The sequence below is a fragment of the Melospiza melodia genome, chromosome 5 (genome assembly GCF_035770615.1).
Source record: "Melospiza melodia melodia isolate bMelMel2 chromosome 5, bMelMel2.pri, whole genome shotgun sequence".
NCBI classification, from domain to species: domain Eukaryota; kingdom Metazoa; phylum Chordata; class Aves; order Passeriformes; family Passerellidae; genus Melospiza; species Melospiza melodia.
In genome coordinates, this window is record NC_086198.1 from 36,619,744 (window position 1) to 36,639,170 (window position 19,427).

Sequence of the window (19,427 nt, forward strand, 5' to 3'; positions counted from 1 at the left end):
TTATGTATTGCAAAAAAGTTGGACGTGCCTCTGTTTCAGTTTTAGAAACCTGGCCTATGTTCCTGCAGTGGTTTGGAACCACAGGCCAAATTCCAAGGGGAACACCCTGCTCCCCATGGGGAAGGATTTATGATTTTATTCAGGATGTATGAAACGCGATGATTTTGGCTGGAGTTCAGGAAATAAGAGGGGAGCAGAGTCTCCATTCATTTACACCTCTGCCTGTTGTTAGTGAAGTTTTAATGACAACTAACAAAGGCAGACGTGGGCTGCAGAATAGGAGCTGTGTGCTTTGTAAAAATGGCCAAAAATGAAATTGCTTCTGTGAGCAGGAGATGCTGGTGCTGGCAGAGCTCTGAAAAACAAGCCTGCAGCTGAAAACAACAGCAGATCCTGAGAGCCCACTTTAGGGACCTTCCTTCCAGACCCTGAGTTGTGTTCTCTCTGACCTACTGCAATGATCTGTCACAATACAGTGGGAACTCAGCCTTTGGAAATAGAAGCAACCAGTAGTGTTTCCAAAATCTGTGGATGTGCAGACATGTAGCTCTATTCCCGGAATATGCAGGAACCCCATGAGCTGCACAAATGGACATCTGTGCATTTTGAGGGAAGACGCTTAACATGGAATTTTTAACACCTAAGTGAAGTTCACAGTATCTAGTCATTTGAAGGAAATGCTTTCCACTGTTCCTTCTCGCTGATAGTTTAGGGTTATCTAACACATAGCAACTTTCCTTTAATGAGAGCAGTGTGTGTGTGTTGGAAGAATCTCTGTCTGAAAGAAGCAGTGCTGAGCCAGATCCCTAGCTTGCATCCATTTCCTTGCATGAGGGAGTTCCTCAGTACCCCAAGCTTCAGGAGCCTGGCCCCTGCAGCATCCTCTTGCTGTGCCTTCCATAGGGGAACACCCTTGGGATGTAGCTGAGGCTGGCCAGAAGGGAGCCTTAAACAGTCTGTGAACTCTGGCCAGCCCCAGCTGCTGCAGCAGCCCTTGGGAGGATGTTGAAGACAATTTGGAACAATCTGGAACAGCTCTGAGCTGCTGAGTGGGGTCCCTGCAGCCAATGCCTGGGATGGAAAGTCAGGAGATTCTTGTGGATCCTTGTCTGGCTGTGGGAGGTGGTGACCAAATACCTGCACTGTCTGTACCATCAAAAGAGAGACACGGGCCTTGCTGGGTGGGGGTGAGGCCCCTGCCTCTCATCTAAACATATGTGCATTTTGTAAGCAAGGCAATAACCTAATGAAACCCTGGAAGCAGCAGATACTGCCTGGGAGGCTGAAAGTGAGAAGGGAACTCATGAGCTGGGTTCCACCTGGGATCTGTGAGAGCCTTGAGGTCATCAACAAAGATGTCTTGACTTGAAACCCTAAACTTTCTTTGGGATGTGCTGTGCACTGGAATAGTCAAGAAGGGAGTGATTTATTGGCATTTTATGCAGATAGAAGAGCCTCTCTAAAGGGAGACAAGTTTGCTATTGAAATGGGTTTCTTTGTGATGGAAATAAAAATAAAATGTTAGGCCTGTTTCATGCCATGATGTAGATTGAAATCTTCCCCATGGCCTTGGAGAGAGAGAGAGAGAGGGTTCATACCCACCACAGATATATAATGTCAGCTACCATTTCATTTTCCACATAGTACCCAACACATGCCCATTATGGATCTGTAATCAACGCAAAGCTTCCAGAGCCTCAAACTGATCAAAAAGCAGCAGCAGCAATGCAGCAGTATGCCCCTGGGAAACCAGAACATCATCACTACAAGTGTTAGCTGCTGCAAATTAAAAATCTGAGACTCTTACCATGCTAAGCTCTCATGTCTTTCTGCCTTCTCATGTACTAATACTCCTAAATAAATAAAATATCAAAATGTAATTACAGGGGAGATTCTTGACTTTCCCTGGGCTGGAATATACATCCAGCTGCTTTGTTAATAGTGCCATTCAGGTGCAATTTAAAATCAGCAGAGAAAGTCATTCCAGAACCTGTACCAGAAGGTCACAAACTCCCTTTGAAAGCACTGATACTTCCTTTTGTTCACTCTTATGTATCTGATTACAAATTACTAAATCCTACTGCTATTTGAGAACTTTTAGATTCTAATCAGCACTTTGATGAATGTACAGCACAATAATGCAGATGAGTGATGTCACTCTTTAAGCACACAGCAGCGTGCACGGACAAAAAGTGGAGAAACCATTCAAAAGCTCTGGGACCTTTGTGATCTGGGAGCTTCCTTTGTAACCCATCCCGACTGTAAATTGTTGCCTAACAACTTGACATTGTTAAAGTGTCTAATTAAACCTTAAAAAAACCACCCCATGCAAATACAAAATGTTCATCTTGGACTGTGAAGGGTTGCCTTTATGTTGGTAAAATAGAATGAAAATCCGGGATAAGGAAATGTAACAGAAGTTGACTTGAATAAATAAGAAGGAAACATGAGTAAGTTCAACAATGTCACCATTAAAGAGCTTTTCTTTATGAACTAGATAACTTCCTAATGCTTTGTGCTACAGCATAAAAGACTGTTTATTAAATGAAATAGAGGTAAACATCACAGGCTTTTTTCATGTAATAAAAGAAAAACAATGTAGCTGGGTTAAAAGATGAGCAAAAAATTCTTAAAAGGCTCTTTTTGTAAAATGTAATGAAACCAAGTGGTTGAAATGAAAATCATAAACATAATCTGTGTAATTTTTCTGCTGCAGGTGGCATGGTCCTGATCTGTTCTTTTAGTCTGTTTAAAACACTTATATTCAGTATTTTCAATGGGTATGAAAATTCCATAGGACTATTCTTGGTTAAACCAGTGCTGAAGGATGTGAGGACAGTGCTATGAATTTAGGAAAGGCAATAAATGCAGAAATCTGCTTCTGTTACCTCTTCAACACCATCTGGCAAGGGAAGATGCCTGTCCTTTCTGATAGTGTTTATAATTTTTTTGCCTGTGTAGTTATGCTTGATGATGTTTATATTCTTTTAATGTGGATTATAAAGGAGAGACCTTGCCTTAGTTTAAAGCATGCACCATTAAACTAGAATAACTGGGGAATTTGCTGTAAAAAGAGCTTTCCTGCCACCTCACACTGTGTCTGGGTGGTAGTTTGTTATGTGGTGCACTTCTTCAGAGGTGCTGCTACCTGAAAGCATCCTCCTTTTAATAACCTTCTTCCTTTTCTCTGCCAGGGACTTCTGACACTCCCAGCTGAAGTACAAGAAAAGGACTTCACACAACTGAAGTACAAGAAAAGACTTTCTGCTACATTTTAGGTAATCAATGGCTCTTGGTTGTAAATGGGATTAAGTGATCTGGTGATTGAAATAGTGTAAAAATACCAAACCACTTGGAAGCCTGCCACCAGAAGTGAACACATACTTGATGGTACAGGGTCTAATGAGAGTTATTCATTCAGTGCTTATTTTCAGCTCAAGAATTATAAACCAGCTTTCCTGCTCCACTCTTGGAAATTAAGCCTATATTTCTTTATTTTCCTGCCCTTTTCTTTATGAGTGTATATATACATTTGCACAACTGCAGTTGCCTATGCTGTTTTGTCTGGGAAGCCCATTGCACAAACCTAAAGCTTTTCCCTGCTCAAAGTAGGTTTTGCTTGCCGTGTCACTTTGATTATGGCAGGGTCCTGTCTTTTCAACATTTAAGCATGTTGTGTCACCACATGATTAACATTTAAAGCTGCTTTAGCAGTACAAGTCAGTCTCACTTACTTACTTTTCCCCCTTCTTGATCTTAATATGGGAAGTCACTATCCTCTAACTGGACAAATTTGTTTCAAAATGAGCTTGTAAAGCACATGGGTCATAGCAACTGTATCAGTTCATATCATTCCCCCTCCTTCCTCTTCTTCTATTCTCTAATACATCTGATGCACTTTAAAAGATCCTGGGAATAAGATAAGCTGGAAGAAGTCTCCAGTTCTTTCAAAAGGGATCAGGGATTCTGAAAAATTGGAAGGGGTCACCTTGAATCTGTGTAAGTATGAGAAAGGCAGGCATGCCAGCCCAGATGATCTGTCTTTATACTTTTTATGCTATAAAAAGGGGCATTACTGTTTCTTGCATGGAAGGGTTTTTATGATCAAGAGCAGAAGAAAAGGATTTAGAATTGTTAATATACTGCTTGAGTGCTTAGCCATTTATATTTACAGTAATTGCTTCTGGAAAAAAAAAAGTCCTTCTCCTGCCAAGTGTAGGAAAAATGAAGGCTGATTGAATTAAGTCTGGGAACCAGTTTGATTAGAAACTGAAACAAATCTCCTAGGACTCTAGAAAGCCAGTTCATTTGTGGCATTCCTTCTATACTCTAATGGGCTCTGATGCTTGATACTGAATGATAAGAAATGCTTGTTTCTGAAAACAGCTGTTGTGGGTTTGGTAGTTTGGAACTGCTTTTGAGAGCTGAATGTAAACCATAAATATGTGGAAATGCGTGCAAGTCAAATTGCTCCTCCAGATAGGACTGGAACCCGTGGTCATTGCTTCAAAAATATTCCCAGAAAAGCAGTAGAATTACACCTTCCTCTTTTGGAAAGAAAAGCAAAACCACCATTATTCCAGTGAGGCTGTGCAGGGTCTGTAATGTGTGCTCTGTGACTTACAGCAGGCACTGGGTGCTACCACAGATCACCATTTTGGTGTTTTCTGAACTCTACCCTGTGCCATTATGCCAGGATGGTGCTGGCATTCCTTCAGAATCTGATTAAAAGAAAAAACATTTCTGTTCTGCACTCATGTTAACATTACTCAGGCCTCCAAATGCTTGAAAAATTATGTCCCTGCTTTCTAACTTTTCCATCTCTCATTAAAACTTGCAAAGGATGCTTGGCTGCAAGTGCCTTGCAGAGTTTGGAGCCCTTCACCTTTAGCATGGTTTCAAGTGCAAACTTGAAAATTGGTTTCTTACAGCATTTTGTGGGGCATAAGTTGGGAGCTGAGAGCAACAAACTCATTTGGTCATGAGATGAGCTTTACTTCACTCCTGTTGTTTCCAGTCACCACAGTTAAGGTAGGTATGAACTCCTTGGGTCATCCTACAGGCCTGACACTTCTGTGTGTCACAATCCCTGAACAAACTCTGTGGTTTTGCACATTTTAAAACAGAAAAGTAACTTTTTTTCCTTTATTCCTAATTGTAAAAATGGCATTTAAAAAAATAAGTTCTGTAGTGACAAATGCATTTCACAGGTAGCTCTGTTTTGCAGATAGCTCTTCAAAAATGATGAAAGTAACAATTATTATCATTTCATATAATGTATAATTATCTATTATTTACAGAATAAAGAGTGAATAGTGGAAGTAAAGATCGTGTCATAACCTGCAGTATGAAGTGCTAGAGAGGAGCACTTTTTAATGTGGCTGCATTTTTCATCATTCAGAAATTGTGGGAAAGTGTTTCTAAAATACAGCATGGGCAGACACTGAATTTCAAATTGGATTTCATGGAGCAGACAACACAACAATGAATTAACACTGACTTAATTTTAAAAATATTTTAACACCTGTTTTTTGGGATCAAATGATCATAGTAGAGTCTTGTTGAATGAAACTGTTATTAGACTATTTTTATGCCATTTTGACCTATTTTATACCAGGACTGAACAATGTAAATTTAGTCCACACTTTGGAAAAAGGTTTTCACCCACTTTGATGTGCAGTGGAATAATATTTGATAATTTTGCAACACTTGCAAAATGCAATTTTTTTCAGAGAAGAGTGTAAAGAACTTTGTGCATAAGGCGTGCAGTTGCAGTTTGCATACACAAATTTTATGCAAATAGAAATAAAAAACCCCATGTGGTGTAAGCTGGAAGTGTAATGCACAGATACTGTATGTGTAGTTGTGAAAAAAAAATCTTTTTCTAACCTGGCTTCCTTAGAACAAATTTATCCTGTTACACCAGGATGACACACTGAAATCTGTTCTATCTTCTGCCTTAGTAACACAAACCTTTTACCAAAAAAATGAGTAAATTAGAAGCTTTTGGATTATAAACCTTTCCAACACATTAGACATATGTATATATAATTTATTGACTGTATTCAGGAAGTAGATGGAATGAAAACTTGCTGAATTAACATGTTCAAATGAAGGTTATATGACATTTACCAAACAGTTTTGTGACACAAATCTGGGGAGCAGATGGTAGGGATGGAGGAGGATATAGCTGATATTTCAATACATTCTTGCACATTTTCTGTGGTTTCTGTTTGGTTTGGTTGTGTGTTAGGTGGGATCTGCTGCATGGCTCCACAGCCACTTGGACTCTATGCCAGATGGAGCATTCTTGGGTGCACTTGATGATTTTTTGGCTGTTGGTATCCTGTAGGATACCCCACCTCCCTAAAGGAGCCCTAATAATTATTAGAGGGTTCTGTGGATGTGAGTTCAGTCTCAGGCTTAGGAAAAAGAAAGGATTCATTTCACCCTGGAGACTGGGAAAAGGAAGGACAAGGGAGCAATGGAAAGATAGGCAAGAGAAAGGGAGAGAAAGCATCAGGTCTAGAAGGGAGTATGAATGGAGGAAAAATATTGCAGTCAGGCATTGTTTTCCTTTGCTTTAAATGCCCCATAAGCAGAGCAGTCAACAGGCAGACAATTATAGCACCAGGCACTTTGGATTACATTAGGGTGCAGAACAAGCTTTGCTCTCCACGCTTTATGATATCCTCTGAACCCTCTGGAAGGATAAATGATATAACTTGATGTGACTCATACAGGAAAGCAGATAATCAGTGCTGTGCCATAATGCAAGTGAGAAAAAGACAAAATAGTCAAAGAGTGCTTACACTGTGCTACTTTTATCTTCTGATATTGTTTATCATATTGGTATTATCATGATTATTTGCTAATGTTATCATATCACCTAATGACAAAAATTCCAGGCTTGGAGCCAGGATCCTAGACAAAACATCCTAATGCTTATGGCATTTCTCCCTTCGCTGGTTATTAAATTGTTTCTGTGAATGAAAGTAATGATAACAACGAGGGGAAATGTACACCATGCCAGGACCAATTTCCTGCCACGCCAGGAGTGATGCACACATCAGCCTCCTGCAGCTGGAATGATGCTCTGGGATGGAGGGAACCTGAAATAGGACCTGAGGAGTGGCTGGAGTGACCTCTGGAATTGTGCTGCTGGCACTGAGGTCACAGATGCCTCATTTAGTCCTCTGGGCTGCAACGCCTTCCAGCACACTGAAAAATGAAAATGCAGGAAAATAGTTCTGGCAGGGCAGGGAGGTGCTCAGGCTGAGGTTTCAGTATGGATTTTCTGTAGGGATATCAGCTTCATGGCAAAGTTAAAACCTTGCCATCCATATCTGCATTTTACTGCCTTTTCTCTTCATGTGTTTCTACTTATTAAGTTATGCTAAAGGGTACTGAGCAGACACTTGATGAAAATGGAGTGCCCTGGTTTTTCCAAAAAGACTAATAATTAAAACCCCCCCTATCATCTGCAGTTTTATGGGGAACCTTGATTTATGTGTCCTATTTTTCTAAATCCCTTTTCTTAATCCTTTTGTAGGCAGACTTGTCATTTCCCAGAATTAGCTAATGTTATACCAGTAAAAATGTCCCTTGAAAAAGGGAAATATAAGGAACTTTTCTACTGAGGGTTGCATTCAATCATATTTTTTCCATGAGATCATGCTTCTGTGGAGTTCCTAGGCTCTCTTTGGAAGATCCTGCTGGATCTTGAACTGCAGTGAGTGTCCCTTACATTCATTAGTAGCTTATATTAGAAGCAAAGGGCTTTTGAGCTTTTCAGCTGTAATTCAACAACATTATTCTTAGGCAGGAAGGTGAAAATTTATTTACTGAAAGTAAAATATTTGCTCTGGCCAGAATGCCATTTTTGCCACTAGCACTGATGCCTTTTAGATGAAATTTTGGTAGTAGCCTTGTAAGCCTGTGATTGCAAACACAGGTGAATTTAATAAAAATTCAGTCTGCTCTCATTCCTTTTGGTGTAAATCCAGAATATTTTACTGAAATCTATTGCCATCTGACTAAACTTTGTTTCCAGGGGCTGCCAGTATACAGAGCCTGGTGTTAGCAGCCCAGGTATATTTAGGTTTTCTCATCACCATAGAAAGCAAGGAAAAGTAACCAATCTACTTTACAAGTAACCAGGTGACATAAACTCATGTTACTGATGTGGCAATTATCTGGTCTGGTAATTATGACCAATGGCAGCAGCAACAACAACAACAACAACAACAATAATAATAATAATAATAATAAATAATGCAAAACTGACCTCCTGAGGGAAGTATTTCTGTCCCTTACAGACAGAACTGAACAGAACTGTGTAGACAGACTGAACCCAAGAGATTAAATAGCCTGCCTAGCAAAAGTTTCACCTCCCTTTTTGAATGTCCCAGAATTTCCAGTTTTGATCCCCTAAATGGAGGCAGTCAGAACTTGCTGTGGAGGCTCTGGGTGTGCTGCACTGGCCATGCCAAGCACTCCAATGCAGATGCTCTGAGCTCAGTAGTACCTGCCTGGATTGGGCAGCTGAGCCTAAGGGTTCTGGTTTACACTTTTGGATCCAGCTTGGGCTTTTCCATGTCAGAAATTATCTAAACAGCTATTAGGCCTGCAACAAATTGCAGTGGAAAGATCAGCAGAGCATGGAGAAGCTCTGTTTACAAGGTACCAGTGACCACTTGCACAACAAAGCTGTCAATGATTTATAAAGTGTGCAGACATGGTACCACAGAAAGTCTCACTCAAAACAATTGGTTACTCATTGCTGCATGGTTTCAGTGATCTCCTCATCTTCCTGGATGTGCTGGACAGCAGGAAGGCCCTGCCCTTCTCTTTAGCATCTGGTGATCCTTGGACAACTTTGCTGCCCTCCCTGTAAATGAATGTCAGCTTTCCTACAGGAGGACAGGGCTGCCTGCTGAAGTACAATGCCTGTTTTATTTGAACGTGCTCTGGGAAACAATTTAGAGAGGATCTATATTAAACAATTCCTGTGCTACACTGTTTGTACCTCAGAGAGTTAGGTCAAGGATTTTGGATCAAAGCCTAGCTGAGGCTGCACACATCATGGGGCCCAGGGAGACAAGCATTGAATTTCTTGCTTAAAATTGGCTGTTAAATGCAAATGTATCATCCTTTGTGTCCGAGCTGAGTATTCTGTATTTTCTTCAGGCAGCAAACTGTTGAACAGATTCCACTTCATTTCAAGGTCTTTCCATCAGGCTCCTGATGAATTCATTAAGCTATATATTCATTACAGGTGATGAAAGGTATATAACCTTTCCGGAAAGAAAGTGGTCTGCTCAATAAATAAATCTAGTTTTGGAAACTAAGGATGTGCTAGAATGAAATACCTGGATCCAACAGTGCTGAAACATGAGCAAAGCAATTGTAATGGCAGCTTTGGAAGGAGGCTGCTCACAGTGGAGTGGATGAGCCTTGTGAAGTGTCCTGATGGTCTGAAACTTCAGGCTTTGCTGGGTCGGGGGAGAATGTACATTTCTTCCCAGATTTTCTCTCAGTTGAGGCTTGATCATGGTATTGTTGTTAAATTTGTTGGCAGAGGGAATTGCCCATGGGTACACTTTCTGTAGCAGTTTCATGCCAATGGAAAATGTTTTATAGCCATGGCAGTGTTAGAGGATCTCTGTGATCTTCCTTAATGATTGGACACACTCCAGTGAAAAATATGTTGGAATACAAATATAATCTGTTTTTGTGGAAAACCAAACATCCCAGCTAACACCTGAGCAGATCGTCCTCAGTGCTGACTGTGAACAAGGTAGGAACCAAGTCAAGTAAAGACAAATATTGACATCATATGAAAGCTGCAGTGTTTGAAACCTGTAGTTGTTTTACATTGGAGTACCAATACATGATACAACCAACTTAAATGCTACCATCATTCTATTTAAGTTGGGACTCTCCCTCCCCACTCTTTCCCAGTAATTCCATTTTGATCTTGTGGAAAGGATTCTGCCCTGGATGAAGCTCTCAAAAGCACTGCAAGGCTACTGTGGACAGAGGGGCTACAGTCAGTCACTTACCAGACACAATGTACATTTTTACAGTTCAATGCAGACTCAAAATAAGAGCCACGTTTTTAAATTTTAGCATGACAGGTCATGTGCACTCACAAATCATGCTGCTGTCATCAGGGTCTTAAAAAAGCAATCTTTTTTGGAGAAAAACTAGTCTAATGCAGTTAAACAATGCACATTACAGGAGAAAGAGAAGCAAATCTACAGAAGGGAATTTAGTGTGCTACCTATTAGTACCTTCTAGGGTCCTTTTCCTGTGCTTGAAATATTAGATAGCAAGCTGGAAAAAAGTATCATCTTCCTTCAAGAATGTATTTCTTCCTTCCACATAAATATTAGTGTCTTAAAATGCAAGTTTGTCAGTGCATGAACGACAAACTTATTGTGCAGCAAGCAAAGGCTTCGTGCTATTGAAAGAGTTTTCCTTAATAAAACGCAGAGGCTAGAATGTTAAATCTTTTGAAGTTGCTCCTAAACATGTAATATTTAGCTTGAGAAGCAATAGTGAGGAAATGAACATGATAAGAGCTCATTCAGTAACAGCCCTAAATTGATTATTTCCTTCCTTATGTAAACTTATCAGTCAGCCCTGTGGGCTCACTTCCGAATACCAGCTCAGCACAAGAGTCTTATCATAAGGAAATGGAATGTGAAAGCCCTGACAATTTTGATAAGGCACGTACTTTGGTTATGATCCTATCTCTCCCCTCCTCCCTTTTAAATAATTCATGTGCACTAAAAGGGGAGATGCCCTCCCTGTAACTTTGGTATAAATAAAAGTTGATGTTGTTATAGTCAGAATTAACCCTGATTATTTGTCCTGCTGGTTTCTCAGAATATTGTCAGGCAGAGAGACTAGGAGATATATTGAAAATTACAAGCAGCTTGGGAATGGAGTGGCATAGTGGTCTGGATAGATGATATCTGAGTTTTTAGAGACTCTTATGAGTTTTGGACATAATCTAAAGAATCTCAGTAGAGTGTATACCATAGGAAACTTAAGACTCTCGGTTTTTGTTTGCCACTTATTTATTTGCCACCTTTACCCCACCCATGATGTGTGGGTCTGACACCTACTTGTGATGGCAGAAGCCAGACTGAATAAAGATCCAACAGCTCACACTGCAAAAGCCAAACATGCAAACTTTAGAAAGCCCTTGCTACACAAACAACAAACCACACACTCAAACACACATAAGGCAAAAGAAAACTGACAAGCAAGCTCTACCCACCAGCCACCACAGACTAAAACTTCATGGTTTTACCAGCCAAAAGCACCAGCAGAACAGCCCCAAATACAAATTTAACTTCATTCATTTGTCCCAGTAAAGTAATAATTTAAAGGGGTGCGTAACAAGTTTTGTGGTTCATTGCATACCAGGACAGCAGAGCCCGATAAAAGCAGTCAAATGACAGAACTGGTTTTGTTTGAGATGTGATGACATGCTCCTTAAGCAAATGTTAAAGGCAACAAATCCATGACCCAGTAAAATACACTCCAGACTATCAAAGTAGTTCTACAGCTTGATGAAATCCACTCGTCTCCAGCAAGAATGACCTAAAACTCTTCAGAGGGATAAAAAAGAAGTGTGGAGGAATTCAGAAAGAATGTTTTTTAAGCAAACAGTGACATACCAAAGTTCAGTGTAACTTTTTCAGTGAAACCAAAAACTACACTAAACTTACCTGATTAATTTTTTCCACAGAAACTCAAATCTTGAGTTGTTTTATGCAAATTAGGGAAAAGTCATGACTGAGGCTGGACTGACCAATAATTTTTATTGGCTGCTTACCCAAACCTCCTCTCAGGAATACTTAATCATCCAAACAACATCTCATCATTGTAAACCAACAGGGGTCTTAATCCTGGCAGTGTTGAAGTGCATGGCAAAGATACCATTGATCTTAATGGGATTAGGATTTCTCCAGAATTTTCATGATGCTTTGCACGAGGAAGCCCTTAGATAATTTCAGAAGATATCCTAAGTGCTTTATATGGAAAAAAAAAATGTTGCAGTAACAAGTCTTTTTGGCAAAAATAAAACCAGAAAAAAGTCATGGAGCAAATCCAGAATGTTCTTACAGGCACATCAGCACACAGAGGAAAGGAAGGCTTTTTGATGGAAGCCTGTGGGATCAGAGTAGGTTAATCTATGAACTTTGTTAACTCTGTGCTTTCTGCACCATACCAATACCACCACACATGCAACAGACTCTACCTACTAGAGAGAAAAGAGAAAATCTTGTTAACGTTTCTGGTGAAAAAAATCAGTATTAGCAGGGATAAGGAAAAAACTACACATTTGCACAGTGAATGCTAGATAGCAAAATAAAAAAGGGTGTAACTGCCTTGCCTGTCATTATTTCTTTGGACCTACGGTAGCAAAGTCCTCAGGGAAAGAAATTACAGCAGCAGATATTATCTTATTTTACTGCTGTATTTCCTATCTTAAATTAATAGTGTGTAGGATTTTGATTACACTTGATATAATTAATCATGAGTCTGTTTTGTTATACAAGCCAGTAAAGAGCACTTTGCTTCTCCATGAAGCCTGGCTTGTTTTATGGAGTTTAAATTAGGGCTTCAAGATATTAGTGGGGTGGACAAATACCACTGCTGAAATTCTCAATCCAACCACCAAACACAATTTCTGCACAGCTGAGCCTCCTCAGGCTGGGTTCTGCCACCCTCACTCAATGGCGTGCACTATTCTGTGAGAAGAGGTGCATGGAAAAATGTTGTGGGCTGCTTAGAGGTGGCAGAATTGGTTATTTATTTAGGTCAAACAGACTCAAGTACTTGGAGACCTGGGGAGCTTATGTAATGCACTGGCATGCTATGAAGGAGCTGTGTACAGGAGGAGAGGCACTGATGGAATAACTGCAACTCTCTGAGCAGGTGTCTGAGGACAGTTCATGGTGACCTGCAGACAATTGTGTGGCCAGGGACTTTCTAATAAAAATATCTGCAGAGTCCCAGGCAAAAAAAGCCCCACACAAATGTCAAAAAACCACATAAAACCAGACCAGAACAAAATGTTAAAAAGATTTTCATACACTGTGCTTAATAGTCATGAGGTTTAGGAAACACATGTTGATCACCTATTACCCAGGCCAGTGTTCAGGCTTCTGTATTACTTTGTGAGAGTTTTGGTTGAATTCAGGTATTTCAAAAGACAAAGCAGGACATTTTACTATCTTGAAACTTGTAGGAGCTATTTAGGGAACTCAGCTAGTCTGTATGGGTTAAATAGAAAGGAACAAGTTCAGGTTGGTTTATTAACTAACAATGAATATGTTTCCTTTGCAAAAAGGGATTGTGGCCTATTTTGCCTGTGTGCTTCACATGGCAGCAGCAGGCTGTGGAAGCAAATCATTGTCACATCCTGGCTCCTCCTTCTCAGTGTTGTTTAAACCCAGGGACTGGGAGGAAGGATGATTGTCAGATTAGGGGCAGCTCGTCCTGCTTTCCTGAGAACCAGCTGTTTGCAGGTACTCTGGAGGGGTTTAGCCCTTGGCTTTGTTTCCATGGACCTGTAATACAGGTGAGATAATTGACATCTGAATCACTGCCTGTATAAATGGTAAAAATAACCTGCTGCAGACCAGACCTGTGTCCATCTCAGGTGGCATAACGTGATCAGCCAAAAGATACGATCTACATTGGTCTTAAACTGACTTCTGACATAATAGGGTTTTTCAATGTGTTTTTTCATGACCCCACTAGTGACATGACCAAGAACATTGCACACTAATCTGTTGCTGTACTTTAAATGTATATTAAATTCCCCACTGTGCAGTAGCTGCACCGCGGAGCAGACTCCGTGCCTTTTTGTGAGTTAATCTCGTGAATTAGCATTACAATGCAGCCTGAAGAAGCTCCCTCCCCTTCGATTTCCTTTTCTTTTGTAGTGGATCAGTCATTCACAGGACGCTCTTTGTTTCTGGAACCACGTCTTTGTTTTGCCAGACTTGGTTCCACCCCTGTGTCTAGTAGAGACCTGTTCCAAGATGTGTTCCACTGGCTGGGAACTGGCACAGGCAGCAGAAATGCTTTTCTTGCAAAACAGTCTCTGTAAGCATTTTATGTTCTCCCCGCCCTATAGAGGAAAGATTTTGTTGAAAACAAGTAGACCTGTATGAGTTTCCCTTGGGAAATTCTCCTTAAAAATCCACATTTGAGGAAATGGCCCATACATCTAAATATGTAAAGAGATTTCTCAGAGATCTGTCACAATCTGTGACCCTTCAATGCTACTCATTTGTGTAATGCATTAATAAAGGAGCACTGATTGTTCTGCTTTTAATGGCTCCAAAATACCAAGTCAATCCTGTGAGGTACATTTGGCTTAATTACCTCTGGTATAAGAGTTTCCATTCCTTCAGGTGCTGGATTCCCTGCTAGTGGTGGAAACTGCATCTTCCACATCAGAATCAATAATTTTAATAACTGCAATCTACCCTCAGTACATTTATTTTGTGGGCTGTTGTTGACTCCTGAGAGTTGCATATCCAAAAATGACATTGTCCTGATGTAAATACTCTGATATTCCCAGGGTCTGCATTGCCCAGTGTGAATCTCAAGAGGAAAACAATAACAGGAAGGCAAGAAATATTGGAAATGTTTGTTATAAAGTTGGAAACAAGTCTCAGATGATTTCTTTGTGGATGAAATGGAAGAAAATGTTTCAAAGGAATTGATTAAGCATCAGGTGTGATTCAGGATCATAGAGAAATTTATTCAGTATGAAATCTTTTGCAGAACACAAATTTTCATTGAAGACAGAGATATGAAAGGGTCTAAGATAAAAATACTTATTATTTTTTTTAAAAGTGAGTGGTCCCTGTGTCTTATCCTTATGCACCTGTCCTGGTGCCATGCAGATGATTTCTGCATCATGTCTGTTCTACACAAAATGAACATGATTTTAATTGTCTAAGGGCCTTGCTGAGGAATTGGTTTGTTAGGGTTACTACAAATAAAGAAAATCTCAGTAGTCAGTTCCTTCTTTGTCTAAAAGAGGTCATTAAATTTGATGATAGAAGCTGTCAATGTATAAAAATATACAAGCGAATAGGACGTGAGAACAAATGCTGACAAGTGCAGTATACAGCTAGGGCTCTTGACAAGACACAGGGTTGAGCTGAACAAATGGCTCATAAAGCTCCTTTAGCAGGGGGACAGTAAAATCCTTCCTCTAAGGTGATTTAGCTTTTTAGTAAGCATTTATATGGAGACAGGGGTCTATCCTGGTGGATGGGCTGCTTGCTTTTGCCAGGCACTGCGACAGCACTGCAATATAACTTTAGTTTATTAAGGCACTAAAACTATTAAACTGTGACTGTCTTTTTTTTTTCAGCCTGAAGTGAGGTTTGTGTCTAACCAAAAGGGGACAGCCATTCTTTTCCCATGCTGACAATTGTTTTTGGTGGGCAGACATCTCATGCCTTTTGAAAGAGCAAGAGCTCACTTTGTGCTGAATGGCTGCAAGGGAAAATACAGAGTTGACTACAGAGGTTGATCAGTAACTCACAACTACAATAGCTCCACTTAACATACAAGAAAACTAAAATTGCTCCATTCTCTGCCTTATGGATTAGCATTATCCAGATGATAAAAATTAGTGGTGTCCACTTCCCTGGGGGAAAAGAGCTGTGGTGGGTGTAGGGAGAGGCCAGATCAGGAGCCCTCCCGTGAGGATGAGGATCTGAATGATGCCCCAGGGAGCAGAGAGCTATGGTGGCCTGTTCCCAGGAGACAGCCACTTCTGTGGGTGGGTGTGGGAGTTGGATATGTGGAAATCCCAGATTTCTTGGAGTCAGTTCCATTCAGATGGATGTCCATGCTGGACTGGGATGAGGGGCTATCTCAGCAAAGGCCACCATCCCTCTGTCTGCTGTCCTGATCTGCTTCTGTCCAGCCCTGGTGTCACCACTGCTCGTGGTAAAGGACTGCTCCTGCCAGCTGTGTCCCTACCCATCAAGGCCCCCCATGGCATGAGGCTCCTGAAAAAAGCCTGGCATGCCCACTGTGCTAGGTTCACTCATTTATTCCAGTTTAGATGCTTATTCTGGAGAGATGCACAGAAACTCTCCTTCCAGCTTGCAAAAGTGTTTTTCGAAGTCACTCTGGGGTCACAGAGTCCTCTGAATCACTGAGGTCACTTAGACATAACCTAAGTGTCTTTGAGAGTCCTTTGAAAGTTGCTGCCAGTATTTTCTCTGACCGGGTCATTATCTGCTTACTGAGAAACAGGAGGTTTTGTAATACACATTTTCTGTCAAACAGAATGTTTGCAACATGTGAGTCCTCATTTGGGCCGGAAGCTTCTCTTTAAATTCATGAGATAGATTAGGAAAAAAAATATCTAAGGACACTGACAAATCAACACTTTCAAACCCAGGTTTCTGATAGTGTTTGAACCTCATGGAAGCTTTAGATCAATTCTTTATTGATTTTATTCCAGTGTTTTGTCAGATGGAGTATTTGGCTGAAATAAGCTTTGCCTTCCCACAGCAATCTTTGTGTTGATTAAGAAGGGATGTGCACTGTGTTATAAACACCTCTGTTACAGGAGCTCTCACATACCTGCTGTGTTGAAAAGAAAAGCAAAACATACAGGCAGCCATCACAGGCAAGCACCAGACCTCAGTCAAGGCCAGGGACTGTGGATCTGATCCAGGGTGACAGAAATCTGGTGCTGTGCAGAGCCTAACCCAGTGCTGCTCTCCACAGATATGACAGTGTCTCAGCAGAGGAACCTCATTCCCTAGGAAGCCTCAGCAAAACCCTGAACATTTCAGTTTAGCCCAGGAACACCAAGAACTCACTGAGTAAAAAACACATCTGCTGCATATGGACACCACTCATGAGCTGTCTCTGAGACTCTCTCTGGATCTGTTTTTTTCACCTTTTGCTCTATGACAAATCCCAGTAAATGCATATAAGCAGATTGTTTTTATTATCCACAAATCCCACAACACTGAGTGTGTTTTCCACTTTATCTCTCTCACTCCAAGAGAGGAAAAAAATTATAAACACTGCCATGTATCCAAGTCAGAAACCACAGCTTATGTCATGCCTGTTATTATTCAGGTTGACTGGTCTACCCTGGCTTATTCCCACTTTAAACCCATACCTAGCCTTAACTCCAAAGTGATGGTCCTGTTAAGATCCAACCTTTAAAACCTGAAGCCCTTGTGGTCCTTCTGAAGACACTGCTCTGGGGCTTTGAGTCATTTCTGCCTGAGTGAACATCATATAAAATGCTTAAAATTGTATTGACCCACTCATTGTATTTAATGCCTGGCAAAAGAAAATAACAAAATAAGAGCAGCAGCCAGCAGGTACATCAGGAAAACACCCCAGAATGGCAGCTCTGCTTCTTAAGTGGATGAGACAGACAATTATTTACTACATTTTGAGAGCACCTGGCACTCAGTCTCTTGGCCATCAGGACAACTCAAGGGAAAGGGTGTTTATCACAGTGCCCTGTTAAGTGGATTTGGCTACAACAGAAATAAACAAAACAGCCTCTGGGAAAGTTTCAGGGCTTTCAAACTGGTGAGTGCTCTGGTGTTGCAGACAGCTTGGGTCATTTATTAGGAGCCAAAGAGTCAGCACAAATGACAATGTGCACTTTTGTGTTTGTTGGTTTCTTCCTTCTAATCTTGTATGTTTCCTTGTAAAGAAGGGGGATTTCATACAGCTGTAATAACCCCATCACTTCAAAATAATCTCCAGTCTGCCACTTTAACACATCCAACATCTTCCAAATTTTTTTCAAATTCTTTCCTTTGGTCTGATCCTCATAAGGAGCCTCTCCTTTGCTGCTCTGCTTCTCTTATGTGACACAAAGGAGACAATTCTGATTTCCTGTGAGTGTGCTAAACCATTTAAACTTTTACTAACCACTGCAATACGTGCTGCCTGCTCTTCAGGAGAGCTGTGTTGGTAGATGACCTAAAATTGATGGATTGCATGCTACAGATTCTGGGATGTAATCATCTTACAATCTTGCATCTTGCTCACAAATGTTGCAAGATTTGCTTGCTGGCTCTTTTCTGCAACCAGATGTTGAATTCCTAAGCCACAGAATGGGCCTCCCCTTACTTCTAGCCAAATGTCACTTCTTCATTTCAAATGAATAATGTCAAATCATTTCTGACTTCAGCACGTTACCCAATTTTCCAGGCCCAGAAAGTTCAAGAAATGCAAGATGGAAATCCAAGACTCTGTTTTTAGGACTGGAAGCTTTGGCAGATATGAATATCAGTACTATAAAGAGGAAAAATTGTCAGCATTTGATGGCCTAATATGAGGCAAAAAGGAGTTTTCATTCCCAGCAATTCCTATTTTTTTAATGTAAAATTTATTTGAATCTTCAGTTTTTACATTTTGAAATAAAAAGTTTGCTTCTATCTGCTTCAGAAGGTCAAGAACAATATGTAATTCCTTTAATTATGCCATGAGAATCTCCCTGCTCAAACTTGGTCCAGCTAGAGCAGGTTGTTCAGGGCTGGTTCAGTCAAGTTTGGAGCATCTCTTCCAACAGATTAATAAAATTCAGCTTTCAGCGGTTGTGATAGCAGAGCAAAGCTGGCATGGGAGAGATGAAAGGGAGGAAATCATGTAGGGGAAATCATACCTTGCCAGAACCCTGATGTGTGTTGTGGGGCCAGCGTGACAGAGTGTGGAGAGCACAGGGATGGGATTGCAAATGTGAGGAACTCCTGGGTTCCCGGGTCCTGATGGGAAAGGATGAATTAATAAATCTGTATTCAAGTGTTAAGACAAGACAGGTGTTACAAAATAAAATGATCTCTAAGCAGATTTAAGATGATCTCTAAGCAGATATTTAAAGCTTTCCATGTTTATTCACACACCAGATAGAAGCAAAATCTCCACAATTCTGAACTGACTAGGAATTCCACCAAAAGAAGTTTTTATTGAAGAGGTTGAGAAAGTATCATGGGTGATGTTTCATTTGATTTTGATTTCTTTTGTTTCCCACTGTATGAATAACTAAATGAAAATAATTTTGAGCAGGGAAAGAGAAAAGGAAACTCCTCTTCCCTGTATTTGTAGGTAAATAACAACTTAATTTCAAACTGGAATATAACAGAAAAATATTTATTACTGCAAAATGTTTTTCTGTTAATGATTCATATTACTGTGACTGAATATGTGAGCAATTGTACTTTAGCCTCTCCTCTTGAGAGACAATGAGATATGTTTACTGGAGTGAAATATATGAAATACTCAACCTTGTCAAGGCTGTTATGCCTAAAGCCTCCACAGGCCAGGAAGGCTTCTTACCCCTTTCCCTATATTTATTTAAATCCTCTGATGAGAGGACTGCATTCTTA

General features: G+C 40.5%; 1 long non-coding RNA gene across 2 annotated transcripts in view; it reads left to right on the forward strand.

Moving 5' to 3' along the window:
• LOC134419034 (uncharacterized) overlaps positions 1-19,427 on the forward strand; it is a 146,416-nt gene that overhangs the window by 106,949 nt on the left and 20,040 nt on the right. For both annotated transcript variants that reach the window (XR_010027942.1, XR_010027941.1), the window contains exon 2: positions 3,195-3,278. This is a non-coding gene — a long non-coding RNA (uncharacterized LOC134419034). The remainder of the gene's footprint in view (positions 1-3,194; positions 3,279-19,427) is intronic.